At 48.5% G+C, this 12984-nt stretch overlaps 1 protein-coding gene across 1 annotated transcript in view; it reads right to left on the reverse strand.

The window, feature by feature from the left end:
- The window catches only part of LOC143214838 (uncharacterized), a 46706-nt gene extending 36777 nt beyond the window's left edge, over positions 1–9929 (reverse strand). Inside the window, exon 1 of the mRNA XM_076436309.1 lies at positions 9821–9929. The gene's annotated coding sequence lies outside the window, so the exon portion shown is untranslated. The remainder of the gene's footprint in view (positions 1–9820) is intronic.
- Positions 9930–12984: the final 3055 nt, after the last annotated feature.

Raw genomic sequence — 12984 nt, forward strand, 5'->3', positions numbered from 1 at the left:
GTTGCCCTGTCACTCGCTATTCATCTCTAATTCTGCCCGCGCCGCCACTACCGTCGCCACCGTTGTTGCCGCCGACGTCGGCTTTACGCTTTAGCAAGATGAAACTTTAATTTCGGTCGGGGACTAGAAACGGGAAAAAAACAAAAAAAAACCAATTATCCGTCGGCCGGGGGCTGCTGCGAATGATCCGCCGGCCGCGTTTCCTATATTTATGGCCCTGTCCGCCGGCTTGTTGTCGATTAATCGGCCCGGACCGCATCATTTTTATTTATGCTTCGTTATAAACCCCTCCACCTCTTCCGACCTCATCCCCGCACACGTTAAAAACACGTTGCTCGATATAATTGCTCGGACACGCGACTTAAATAACTGAATCCACGCCAACTTCACACTTTAACCCTTAGCGCTCGAACGGTGACTCTGAGGCGCCACTGAAAATTTCTGCACCATTATTCGGAATATTGTTCACATTATTACCAGACTGCGGATCTTTATGCATTTACGAAGAAATTGGTTGAGTCAAATATAAAACAGTAAAGGTTAGACAAATTCAAGAATATCTTAATGTCGTTTTTAATGTAACAAAGTCATTAAGGGATGAAATTAATGTTCATACTATTCCTGTTTCGCACAATTGATGCAGAACATTTTTATTTTACACAAAGATCCGCAGTCGAATTATTACATACAATCGTTCGAGGTTTTATACCAATTTGATATCCATACAATTTAAAAAATCATAGGGAATGGAAATATTCTACTTCGGAGGAAATGTTTAATTTTCGAGTTAAAATATAATTTAAATTTCTTGGTCACTGGGGATGATTTCTAGGATTGATATGCCGTGAGTGAAATTGCAATATTTTTTAAATAAATTGGTTCTGTATACGAGAAGGCGGAAAAACGTCAATTTCTACTGAAATTATAATTTACATCGAATATAGAGCAATTGAAATCTCTATCACAAGAACGATTGTGAATTTTCTATTATCTATATCGCGTGAACACTTGCCGAGCAATTAATATCGCAGAGCCAGAAAAATTTCCGGACTCGCGGCGGTATTTGTATCTCCGGGCAGTTCTGCATTCGATCGTGCGAAAAAAAATCGCAGTAGCGACATACCGAACAATCGAAATTTGGTTGGTCGACCAAGGGGTGAACAACCTCGCCCAATGATTGCAGGGCCGTTGGTAAATCGTGTTGACGCCGATAGAAGGGTTTTGGAGTCGAACTAAAGTCGTCCTAGTTTGCGTGTGAAGAAGACACACAAGAGTCCCTGGAAAGATAAATGTAATTAAGGGTTGGTTCGGTGCCGGGAAATTATGGCAGACTATCATTGATGGCCGTGAGGGGATGATGAACGCGGATTGGCATTTTCCAGCATCGAGCAGCGTGCGCTCGGGTCTCATGTACGCGTACACACTCCGCTCTCGGTTTGTACGTTAAAGCGAGGTCCAACGCAGTACCTGTCACGGTCCTCTGGCATCAGCCGCCCCCTTTCCCACCCACACGCCCCCGCACACACGGCCACCGCGCCGTTCCATCGTGGGCTCGCCGAGCGAACCACTCGGTTCGGTTTTTAGTTAATGCTCGCACCCATCACGTAGCCAACCACGTCGATGGACTTTAACCCATTATGGTCGCGTCCGTATCGCGAGACACAGTGTTTGGTTATTTTCACCGGGGTGTGGTTCCTTGAGGGATGAGCATGGTTAGGAGACCCACAGAGTCGGCTCCATTTTTATCCTCATTTTTTGAAGAGAATAAATGCAGGTTTTGCGTACCGAGGCTTTAGATTTCAAGGGTAGTCGGGTTCATGGAGACAGATTCGAACAATTTTTACATTCTACGCAAAGTAGTAATTCACCAGAAATCCCCAGACCAAAGATCACCGAAAATCATCCCCGAAAATCCTTCGTTACAACCCCTCCCCGCGATCTCCACTCCTGCCGCTTGAAAGCCAAACAAAAGAGAAAACCAATCTGCACAAGCCCAGCGGAAAACAAAAACCGAGAGGAAGAAATCAGCGGCGGCGATCGGAGGGGGAAGTTCCGGGGATGGAAAACTCGCGGAAAGAAAGCAAGACAGAGAGAAAAAAGCATCAAACAGTATACACGACGTCGAACAAACAACGTCAGACAGGTTACGACGAAAATCGTGTCCCGGTCGCGAGGGGTGGGTTCGTCGGTGGTGCACACGAGCTTGTCGAGAGAGCGAGCGAACGAGCGAGCAAGCGAGAGACATCAAGAGAGAGGGGTTGGTTCGTTGCGCGGGGGTGGTCGCGGCCAGGGGTTGGTGACTATGGTCGAGAGAAAGAGAGAGAGAGAGAGAGGAGGAGAGGACCAGAGAGGGTAGTGAATCGTCGGATCGCGGGATCCCGGTCGATCTAGCGGCGCTGGTGTTCTCCTCTGGAGAGGCGGAAGTAGCCGTGAAAAATTTTCCCGTCGACGTGTGGTGGCCCGTGTACGAGGCCAACGCCGCGCATTTCGCGGTGTTCGGGGTGTCGGGGGTGGTTCACCAGAGAGTGTACCGCGGGTTGGGTCACGGTGGGATGAGTCGCGTCCACGGTGTGCGGGCCCGAGAGTGTGGAGCCAGTGTGAGCGGTTAAAGCGAGCGGGACAGAGAGAATTCAGAGAGAGAGAGAGAGAGAGAGAGAGAGAGAGAGAGAGAAACGAGGCGAAAAGGGACGGAGAGAGACGGAGCGTGGGATGAAGGGAGACAGTGGGTGCGAGCGGAGGCGAGAGAGAAAGACAGGGGGAAGAAGAGGGAGATAGGTGGGAGAAAGAGAAGGAAATAGAGGGAAATGGGGGGCGAGAGGGTGGTTATTCGGCAGCGGAGAGTCGCGTTGGTGGCTCGGGGGTGGCCGGACGTAGGGGCGGAGGTAGTGGTGGCAGTGGGTGGCCGAAGGTGAGGGTATTTGTTGGCGCGAGTGGCTAGCCAGTCGGATTACCACCGGCAGGGTGATTCGAGGGGGGCTCTAGGGGTGTGCGCGCGGCTGCCCGAGGGGGTACGGGGTTGCAAGGGGGGCCGCAATACACACAGTGGCACTCGACGAAAAATGTAGCCAGAGAGCGACCGCCGCTGGAAAATTTACACGCATCACGAGGGCGAGGCTGAATGGCGAGGGTTAAAAGAGCATCGCTAATGGCCACCGCGTCGGTTATTTTGTGGATTTTTATAATACGAGCGAGCGAGCTCGTGTCCCTTCTCTCTCTCTCTCTCTTCCTCTCGCTTTTTTGAGAGAGCAACGAGCGACGATCTCTCTGTCCCGTCTTTTCGACGGGCTCTTTCTCCCGCGTTTTATCTGTCCCACCGACACACAGAACTCTGGACACAGCCGATTCCATCAGTTTTTCAATCCGGCTGATTTTCCTTCGCGTACCACCACCGCCGTCGACCAAACCACCCCCGATGCTACACCCCCGCACACTAGCCGCTGCCCGACCTCATCCTGTGTGCTCCACCGCATTTACGTGGATGAAATTGAGCGATAATGAAGGGCCGATTCGATTTTACTTCGAGCCTGCTGCGAACCGCGTCTACGGATTTCACGGTGGAGAAACCGTTTCGCGCAAATAAGGGTGAGAGCGAGATCAGGAGTTTCGTGGAATTCAATATTTCGCGGTGGCGAGTGTTTTTCTGTGGAGTACCGAACATGAGATGAACGGTGTTATTGATTGATCATATTATTAGGCCAGAACTTAAAGAGATTGTCTGAAAATAATAAATTCTTTGAATCCTTCGACTATTTGAAATTCCATCGACACGCGTTCAGCAAAAATGCATGAACGTCGCAGTTTAATAAATTTTCTGTAAATTTTCTTGAAACTGTACGAACCAATTCCACAGAAAATGATAAATAAACATAACGATGTACACGAATCAGACGCGATAGCAATAAACCAGCGAACGATAAGGAACGTTTGTAACGATCCCCAGCAAATTATTTCCGAGTCGCGTGGAAGACACGTTGGGAAATTTTAATTAGACAGCGAGCGGACATAACGGGGAATTTTTTGATGAACGATTAAAAATTCACGCGTGTTCCTTTTCGGTCGTCACTGCAGCTCGTTAGGCGAAATATACGAGTAACGAGAGGAAATTAACATTTCCTGGTTAAAATGCACGCGTGCATACAAGTCTCGCTGCGTTTAATTGTCGCACAAAGAACGGGTGTCGCCGGATTTAATCGAAGGGGGGTTGACAACCTTCGCTTCGTGATTCGGGAATGACAGCCCGGCCGGGATGGAAATTCGAGATATATATTTTTTAAGAATTCCCTGTGGAACGCACAGCCCCGTGTGCTCGGCCCAGTCGCTATTTACAACACAAAACGCTTCTGATGAAAGGAAATGGCGTGCTCGAGCTCGGCAGGAAATTTTGGTAGCGTTCTTGTCCCTCCGAATTGTCATCGCTTCCTTAGCAACAAGTGTCTGATACTTCATCCACTCCCCGAATAAAGAGAAAACTTCTGCTGCAAAAATTGATCAATGCGCGAACACTGTTCAAACGTTAACCGCGCGTCGCCATTTTCAGGGGATTTTTAACAGCAAATTTAAAGCGACAGAATTTAAATAGAATTTAATCGATTAATTGTACGAAAGCGAGCACTGTGTTAAATTTTGACCATTTTATTCGTCGTTCTTCTTCTCGTATTCGTATTTTGATGTTCGAGATGTTTGAGCGAAGCAAATATTTTCTGTATTAATTGCAAGGAGCAGGAATTAAACAGAATGCTTTTACTAATTTCAATAAGTTGAGAATAATAGGAAAGTATTTATTTTGAAATTGTTTTACTATTTTTATTCTTTCTAAAAATTGCGGAGCATTTTACGATGCTTTCCCTTAGATTTATCAATGATTTTACTCGAGTATTTTTCGCTATCGAACCGGAAAGGGTTAAATCAACAGTTTTCCCAGGGTCACACGATGTCGCTCGGTTAACTCGCAGGAACATAACATGTTCCACTGAACAGGTTACAAAAATGACCGGAAATCCTGCAGTACAAACCAGAGGAATCGCAAGCAGGACCAGCGGTGATCAAAAATCTCGTCGCATTAATAAACGATCTGGCGTGGGTCAACAAATTACGCGAAATTCGGTAAAAACGTTCGTTTGGCTGGTGTCCAGGTTTCGGTGATCCTGGATCCGTGGTGATCGAGGTCCGTCGTCCGGCTGGATCCATTAACCAGTGCGTCGGTCGGCCAGCGGGTTCTCACTTCCTGACATTTAGCAGGTGAAACACCGGAGAACGTGGCGCGGCCGTCCCCTCGGAGATGGCGGTGCGCCCACCCCCGTAGAGCGTAACGCTAACCCAGTGAAATAGATAGTCTCTCCAGGCTGGTATCGCGGCGGACACGAGCGAAGAGAGGAGGAGAGAGAAACGACTGAGAGAAGAGAGGAGAGCAGAGGAGATAGAGAGAGAGTGAGCAGCCGTGTACGTAGCATGTGCGTGGCTCTGTGTGCGTGTACGTAGGAAGAGAGAGAGAGGAAGAGTACAGGCTGGCAGAATCCATCCATATATCGCGGGGCCAACAAACCGACCGAATCTCGACAGGACGAATGGGTAGGCCGCGTTTTCACCGTTGCCACTCCGCACCGTTACCGGCGAGCCTCGGGCGGGCCTGGCCCCGAGTGTGCGGCTCTAGGTGTGTGGGTGGCTATAGTTACCCGTAACGTGGCACACCGATCCGCCACACCGGCTACCACTAACGAAAGCATCGGCTACGGAGAGCGAAAGAGAGAGAGAGAGAGAGAGGACGGGTGACGCGGCCAGATATAAAGAGATAAAGAGGAACGGGGCAGAGAGAGGATGAGAGACAGAAACGGAACGATAGAGGAAGAGAGAATGAGGGAGAAAGAGAGGGCCGGACCTGCCCGCCAAGCTAAACAGAGATGGAAAGAGACAAAGACATTAGGGGATGAAGAGGACCGAGCCAAGAGAGACAGAGACCAGCAGAGGTTACTGCCAGTGCAGCTCGGCACTCCGCAAATTTTCAACCGCCACCCACTCTCGACCACCCGTCTCACCCACGTACACCACACACGCACGCACATCCCACACTCTCTTCTCTAACCCCATCCCCTTCTTTCTCTCCTCCTCATCCTCCCCCGCGCTGCCTCGCCATCAGCCACGGTTCGCCAACCCCCAACCCTTCCTCTATTCGAGCTCGTTTTTGCCGCGTCCACCGCCAGATCAATGGGGTTGCTAACACGGGTAGGTATATGTGTCCGTCCCCACCACCCCACCGGTCTGACCAGTCCGCCACCCTCCGCCAACCACCCCCGCACGACCCCCGTCCCCCAAACCCTCGGCCAACCCTCCGGGCACCAACTACCCTCGCGATGCCTCCCCGCGACTCTGTACAGGGTGATTATAAAGTTTCCACAGACCGATGCTAAATGAATTGTCGGCCCTGCGACCAACCCGGCTTTCTTCGGCTAAGGGTCCTGCGATCTTCGAATAACCCTTTCTTCATTGTGGGACACTTGTGGGATCTTTCGAAAGGACGGAGGAATGCGTCCTCAAGGTTGAAGAGCCTCTCAATTTTAGAGGTAGCTAGTTAGGCGATAAAATGAATATTGAACGTTACATGTGATTCTGCTTAAAATTACGTTTACGGACAGACAGTAGCAAATTTCATAAACATGTTGTATGAAAATGTAAGAAATTGATTTGTCACTGCTCTGACAATTTGGCTTGTTCTCTCTACGAGTCGTTCTGATTGTGGAAAGGAACGATTGTCTCAAAGGCGAAGCAGAGATCGAGCAGAGTTAATTCCCGAGCTTTGTCGCGGAGTTTTCAACACCCTGGACCGACGGGATTTATCGTCCGCGGAAGAGCCACCCCTCGTCGAGAAGTTTCGAGGTGGCGTTTTGCGGTTTACGCAGCCCGGATGACACTCCGCGCACTTTTTTTCCGGGGGACTTTAGTTTTTAATTGAACCCCCGGAATTCGTGAATCTGCTGCTGAGGATGTGAGAGCGAGGCGAGCTTCGAGGGTAGCAGTTCCACCCCTTGGAACTTTTGTAATAATATTTGAGCGAAATAAATGGGGAAGTCTTTGAGCGCCTGGTCCTGCTAATTTTGGCATTGATCTGCAGCCGGTATTTTTTACAATGCAAAACGCGTATCTTTTTATTCTGTGAAACAACCCTCTATTTTACATTCTCCAACATTTTGTGTTTGATTGAATTGAATACGATGAATGCAATTGTAGCTGATGGTTTAATAAAATTATTATTATTTATTCTAATTCTTCTGTTCCTTCTAAACGACACATTGTTATCTCCGGTTACATTATTCTGATTACGTCATTATCCTTCATTCGAAAATATCCGTATTTACATTTATTCAATGCCACGTTGATTGCCTCAATCAAAATTGTATTTCATGCCAGACAGACTTGTAAAAAGCGTGGTCTATGGAAAAGAATAAATGCGAGTAAGTGAACAAATGAATGTGCGGTTTCAACTTCATGAATTTTGTGAAATCTACTCTTTCATGAATCCCTTTATTAATTTGACTAACTATGAAATGAGAAATTCCGACGTTAAAAAATCCTGGCGACTTATTTGCAAGTGGGTGGAGTGACCGAACCACTACCTCGATAAATACCGCGTTCCGGGGGTGGAATTGCGGTCCGAAAACCGCCCGAAAGACACCCGTTCGATCGTGGCAGAGTCACAAAACCGAGCCACGGTTGTTTTCACCGTCGAAACTCGTCGGGGGGCGGGAAGGTGGAGGCGTAGTAGTAGGAGGAGGGGGAAAAAAACGTAATTACAGGACACGTGGTGTTACAATTGCGGGGTGGCGCGATGACTTTTTTATCAATTCGCACCGCAGGCTCGCGCGCGCGACTTGCAGAAACCGGACCGGATGACCGGGGCCGAAGGGGATCGATCGATAATTCTGTTTCGGTTACAGACAATTACGACTGATTCGACCGCTAATCAACGGCACGACGGCCCCGGCTGTCTGGCCAACGATCCGACAAATATCCTCAAAGTGATCCGACGACACGGTTGTCCTAGCCCGATCCCCACCCCCACGCAACCCACCCCTCTCTCTCTCTCTCTCTCTCTCTCTCTCGATTGCTCGTTCGTTCGCTCGTTCTCTCAGCGCGTAAATATCGACGCGCCCCTGCTAGGCCAATAAACAAATGGAGCCGTAAAGTAAAATGAAACAAAATAATTCCGCGCCTGTTGACTGTTGCGTGACGTACAAACCGCCGCGCCGCTGCCGCCGCCGACGGTTCTACGCTCGGTTTCCGCGTTTTATTATTTCTTCGGGCATGGTTAACGCAAATCATTTCATACCTGAATTTCATATTTTATCGGATGCGCCACGCGTGATCGTTGAGTGGACTTGCGTTCAATGGGCACGCCGATTGGATCTATCTAAGCAGCAGACTCCGAATTATTACGCAAAATAAAATGTTTCTCGATCATTTACGATGTACTGGAATGGATAAAAATTCCCAGAAAGGCAGAGGAAGAAATACTGCCGCTATATCAAGACGTGCTAGGCGTCAAAGACGTCCGAAAAATTCGTGATTAAACAAGCGGGACAATAGCCCGACCCCGCAGTCGGCGCGCAGAACAAACCCTGCAACTATGCAGGCCGTGTCCGGCAAAAAAGGAGACAGTAGATCCAGCAGCGTGGCTCGCGTTCCATTCAGCCGGGCTTATTAAATTCCAGAAACTTAAACACCACCTGTTGAAGGTGTTTCAGTCGCCTGGTCGTCGGTGACGAAAAAGTCAAGCTCACTGGGGGGTGAGTCGCGAACGACGAAGAGAGCGAATGAGAGGGTGAGGGAGAGGGAGAGAGAGAGAAGGGGGTAGAGGGTACCCCTATGAAATATTTTTCAAACAAGGTCCCGGGCAGAATTTCCCCGGCGAAAGTTTCGACGATTTGGCCGGTGGCCAGCCACTTCTGGAACGGTGGTCCGTGGTCGCGCGAAAAATGCTCGGCCGATTCGCCTCTTCCCAGCAGATTAGTCCGGCCGGCCATCATCGAGATCGCCGTTTCAATCGTCGTTCCGATTCACCGGCTCGTAAAACAATGCCCCGCTGATTACTCGATATAACTTTCCTGGGATAGAGACCAGCGAGGAATGGGGAGGTGGGGGGCCTGGCCTGGATAGAGGGCAGGAGGGGCGAGGGAGAGAGGTTGGGTTTGCAGGGAGACGCGGATGCAGTTGCAACGGCGGTGCATCCGGACCAGGCGTTCGCGATTCATACGCAATGGAATTACCGGTTTACGCGGCCGTTCCCGTTCTACGTGAATGCCGATAGCTAGCTACGGCCCGTGACTACCAATTAGGGCCTTCCACCACCACCCATCCACCCAACCTGGCTGATATCCTTTCGTCGATATCAATGGATCCTTGCAAATGAAATTTCCTGAGCCGACGAACCGATCGATGTGTCTCGGACACTGTTCTGCTTTTTGTTCCAGCGAGTAACAGGTTTTCGAACACGAATGCGTGTGGATTGTGTGTCAGCGCTCTGAAGGATTGTCCTGATTGGGGGTTTTAGTCCTGGAAGTCCTTCCTTCGGATCGGACCACTTTTCTGGATTAATCTTCCGCGCAATTGTGCACATAATTATGAAAGTGATCCGAATCGTATATTTCTTCTTTCGAGATAATTCAAGGAAAAAAATACTGACACTGAATGTATTCCATTTAATGTTGAAAACAACAAGCACTGTCTAACGAAGTTACGTCGAATTCATTTAGTCTAAAGCATTTAGCTGGGTAAAATTAAGAGCGTTCATGAAAGTTGGATGCAATGGTCGAACAGAAATTCGTCATACCTTTTCTCAGCAGCAAGCACTCGCTCTCGTCGCAACGAAACCGAAAGTGGAACAGCAGACACTGGAACCGCACGGTTCGCGAGACCGTAGACAGCTGACTGCGAAACCACGACGTGGACATGAAGAACCAGGCCAGAGAGTCACGTACCGATAATAGCGAGCAGAACTCGCTGGCCGATCTCCGGGAACAGCTCTGAATTTTCCTCCCTGAAAATCAGAGCCAAAAATCAAACCGGAGTCCATTAAAATCCACCAATAAAGTACAGATTTTAATTTATAATAATTGCAATTCTGACAGATATCTCCAAGCAATTGAAAACAAAAAATGAGCAAGTCTTTATGAAGAAGACATCGGGCATTACACCAAGAGAATTGAATCTCGCATGAAAGAGACTCGTCCACTTATCTTCCACTTGCATTATTCAAACGCAGTGCTCTCTCCGCAAAGTGAGTATAGGACGTCAAAGATGCGTAAGCATTCGCACAACGATCAGGCTCGTTGCTCCCAAGATCCTCTCTCTCCCATTGAATAATACATTCCCCGCGGGAAAACATTTTTTCTCCTCGCAAACGAGCCAGATCCAAGAAGCGACACACGTCGGAGAAGCAGCAGGAGAGAAGAAAGCCGAAGACTTCCGCGATTCTGCACTCGGTCAGCGTCCCGGAGAGGTGGTCCTGGCCGTAGCATTGTTGCGAATCGCTCACCTGATTTAACGCGGACATTGTTGCTCCGGGGGGAGTGATACCTGACAGATGTTTCGGGGATCTCGAGTGCTTTCGGTTCCGCAACAGCGAGCCGCGACTTTGAAGTAGCCGTCTCTCGATCCCTGTGGCGGTGGCTGGATCCGAGATCGACGGACCCCTGTGAATCTTTCTGGATAATTCGAACGGCGAGACGCTGGCCTGTGTTAGATACGAACTTTGGATGTATGAAATGTTTCTTCTCGAACATTAGGATCTGTACAAAAATCCACGGTTTCATGTAAAACATCTATTGCATTTTGCTCGCCGAAATCCGGCCAATTACCGAGGTAAATCCTCGTTCGATTCGCATGAGCGCGACGTTCCTTCTCCGCCCCGTTAATCAAGCGGGCCGTCCAAACAGGGCCGTAAATAACACAAAACGCGGGAATAAATCATGCAACAAGAGAGAGGCCGGTTCATTTCATCGCGAGTCTCTCGAGCGAGGCTTTCACAACCCCCGTGCGTCTTCAGAACTCACCCCACCACGGTCGCACATATACACGCGAGGCCTGGTTCACCCTCTAAACGACAGATGGCTCAGGGTGGTCAAACCTCGGAGAGCATCGAGAACGTCTAGTTCCTCGAACCAGAACGTTCCCACTAGGACTAGAAAATCCTCGAAGATCTCCTCAAAGAGAAACCGTTTCTATCTTTCTGGATCACCTCTGACAGATTCAAACGCACCTGATTCCGATCCACCTAGCAGGATTTAGCTCGTAATTTCAACCCCCGAAGCCGATTTATACTCGCGGCACGATAATCCTCGGCAAAAGGGGTTGTTTGCCGAAGCGATCGGTTTCGTTTCAACGCGTTTTTGTCCCCGGTCTCACCCCCACAGGGCGTCAACCCCTCGCCGAAAGGGAGAGGAACACTTTGTCGGAGAGCACTTTGATAAAGAGTCGATGAAAGGGTTGCTTTAGCTGCGGAGCTGATATTCCGCGGACCGGTGTCTCAGACGATTTTAATGAATGGGAGACGTCACCGGGACAATCGCGGGTCGACGGGTAATTAAGCGGGTAATTGTTAGCCCCGGACCGGCCTCAAAATGTTTGCCGAGGGCGGTTGTTTGGATTCTGTCTCTCCTTGACTGCGCTCGGGCCTCCCCTTTTACGCTGGAGAATTGTTCGAATGATTTTTTCTTATCCCTTCGCAGTCGGAGCTGTTTTAACGCGAAAGCGAAACATTTCTTCCTTCATTGTGCAAAATAAAAATTGTCTACCTGAATTGCAACAAACTGGAGTGAAGTGGAAATTTATTTCCTTCTTAACACATTACCGACCGGTGATTATCCCATAATTTTGAAAAATCTATGGTACATGGTTAAACACTTTTTAATAGAACCTTCATTAGCAACAGCAATTATCACTGTGAACTAACAAGTTACCCTCAATAGCGTCATCTAATAGTTTCATTTAAGATTGCAATGTAAAAGCAAATTTCTATGCTTTCTTTTGGTACAGCACAATTATTGAATATCCTATTAATAGGCTTCCGGTAGGTAAAGTGTTAATATGATTAATAGCTTGAAAATAATGTCACAAAATTTTTTAATTCTGCTAATGATTTAACTGTTTGAAATTGCACCTACTCATTTTTGTTATAAATGTCCATTGATTAGGTGCCAACATTATTTAATACATTTCTCCACTGCTTCTGAAGAAGTAGTAGTGTCTCAGTTTAATCTCGCCTCGTCCGATAACGCGTTGCAGCAGCGAAAGATATTTTTGCAGCGAACTTCTCGCGAGACGACGAGACGATAGGGGATGAATCTTGAACCCCTAGTCGCGCGCAAGTGTTAATTCCATTTTAACGTCTCCCCGCGCGGATCGAAACTACCCTCTAAGACCGTTGCATATTTCATGGCGTTTTGCAGCCTCCTAGAAGCTCCGAGTCCGTAGACTTGCTCGATTCATAATTGAACGGCAGCCGAGTAATATCGATTAACTGCTGATCTGTGTCCTTTCTCTAAAATCATCCTGATCGCACAATCGGTATGAAAGGAGAAGAGAAGAAGCCTTGTTACACATCTCAAGAGCCTACTTCGTGAAATCCAATTCCTCGAGGATCGACGCTCACTATGAACGGAAAAACAGGGGCGCAAACATTCAGCCCACGGATTCTTGCGTTCGCACAACATCCTAATCTCTCGGCAAACCTATCCTATCCCCTACACACTTGAAAGAGACAGTGAAAAAAATTGATCTGTCCCGAAAGGATGACAAAAATAGTCGAAAGGATTACCGAAAGTGGAAAGCAACGATTACCAGTGAAAAGAGGAGACATAGTCCCCGAGTTAGGTGAAGAGGAGTGGCAAACATTTGCCGAGTCTCTATCTTGCGGCATGGAAAACTTGTACGTTGGTTTTTTCTTTCTTTCTGGCAGCATGGGGTGCTTCACGGTGCCCCACAGATAAACGTTTG

The sequence above is a fragment of the Lasioglossum baleicum genome, chromosome 13 (genome assembly GCF_051020765.1).
Source record: "Lasioglossum baleicum chromosome 13, iyLasBale1, whole genome shotgun sequence".
Taxonomy (NCBI): Eukaryota; Metazoa; Arthropoda; class Insecta; order Hymenoptera; family Halictidae; genus Lasioglossum; species Lasioglossum baleicum.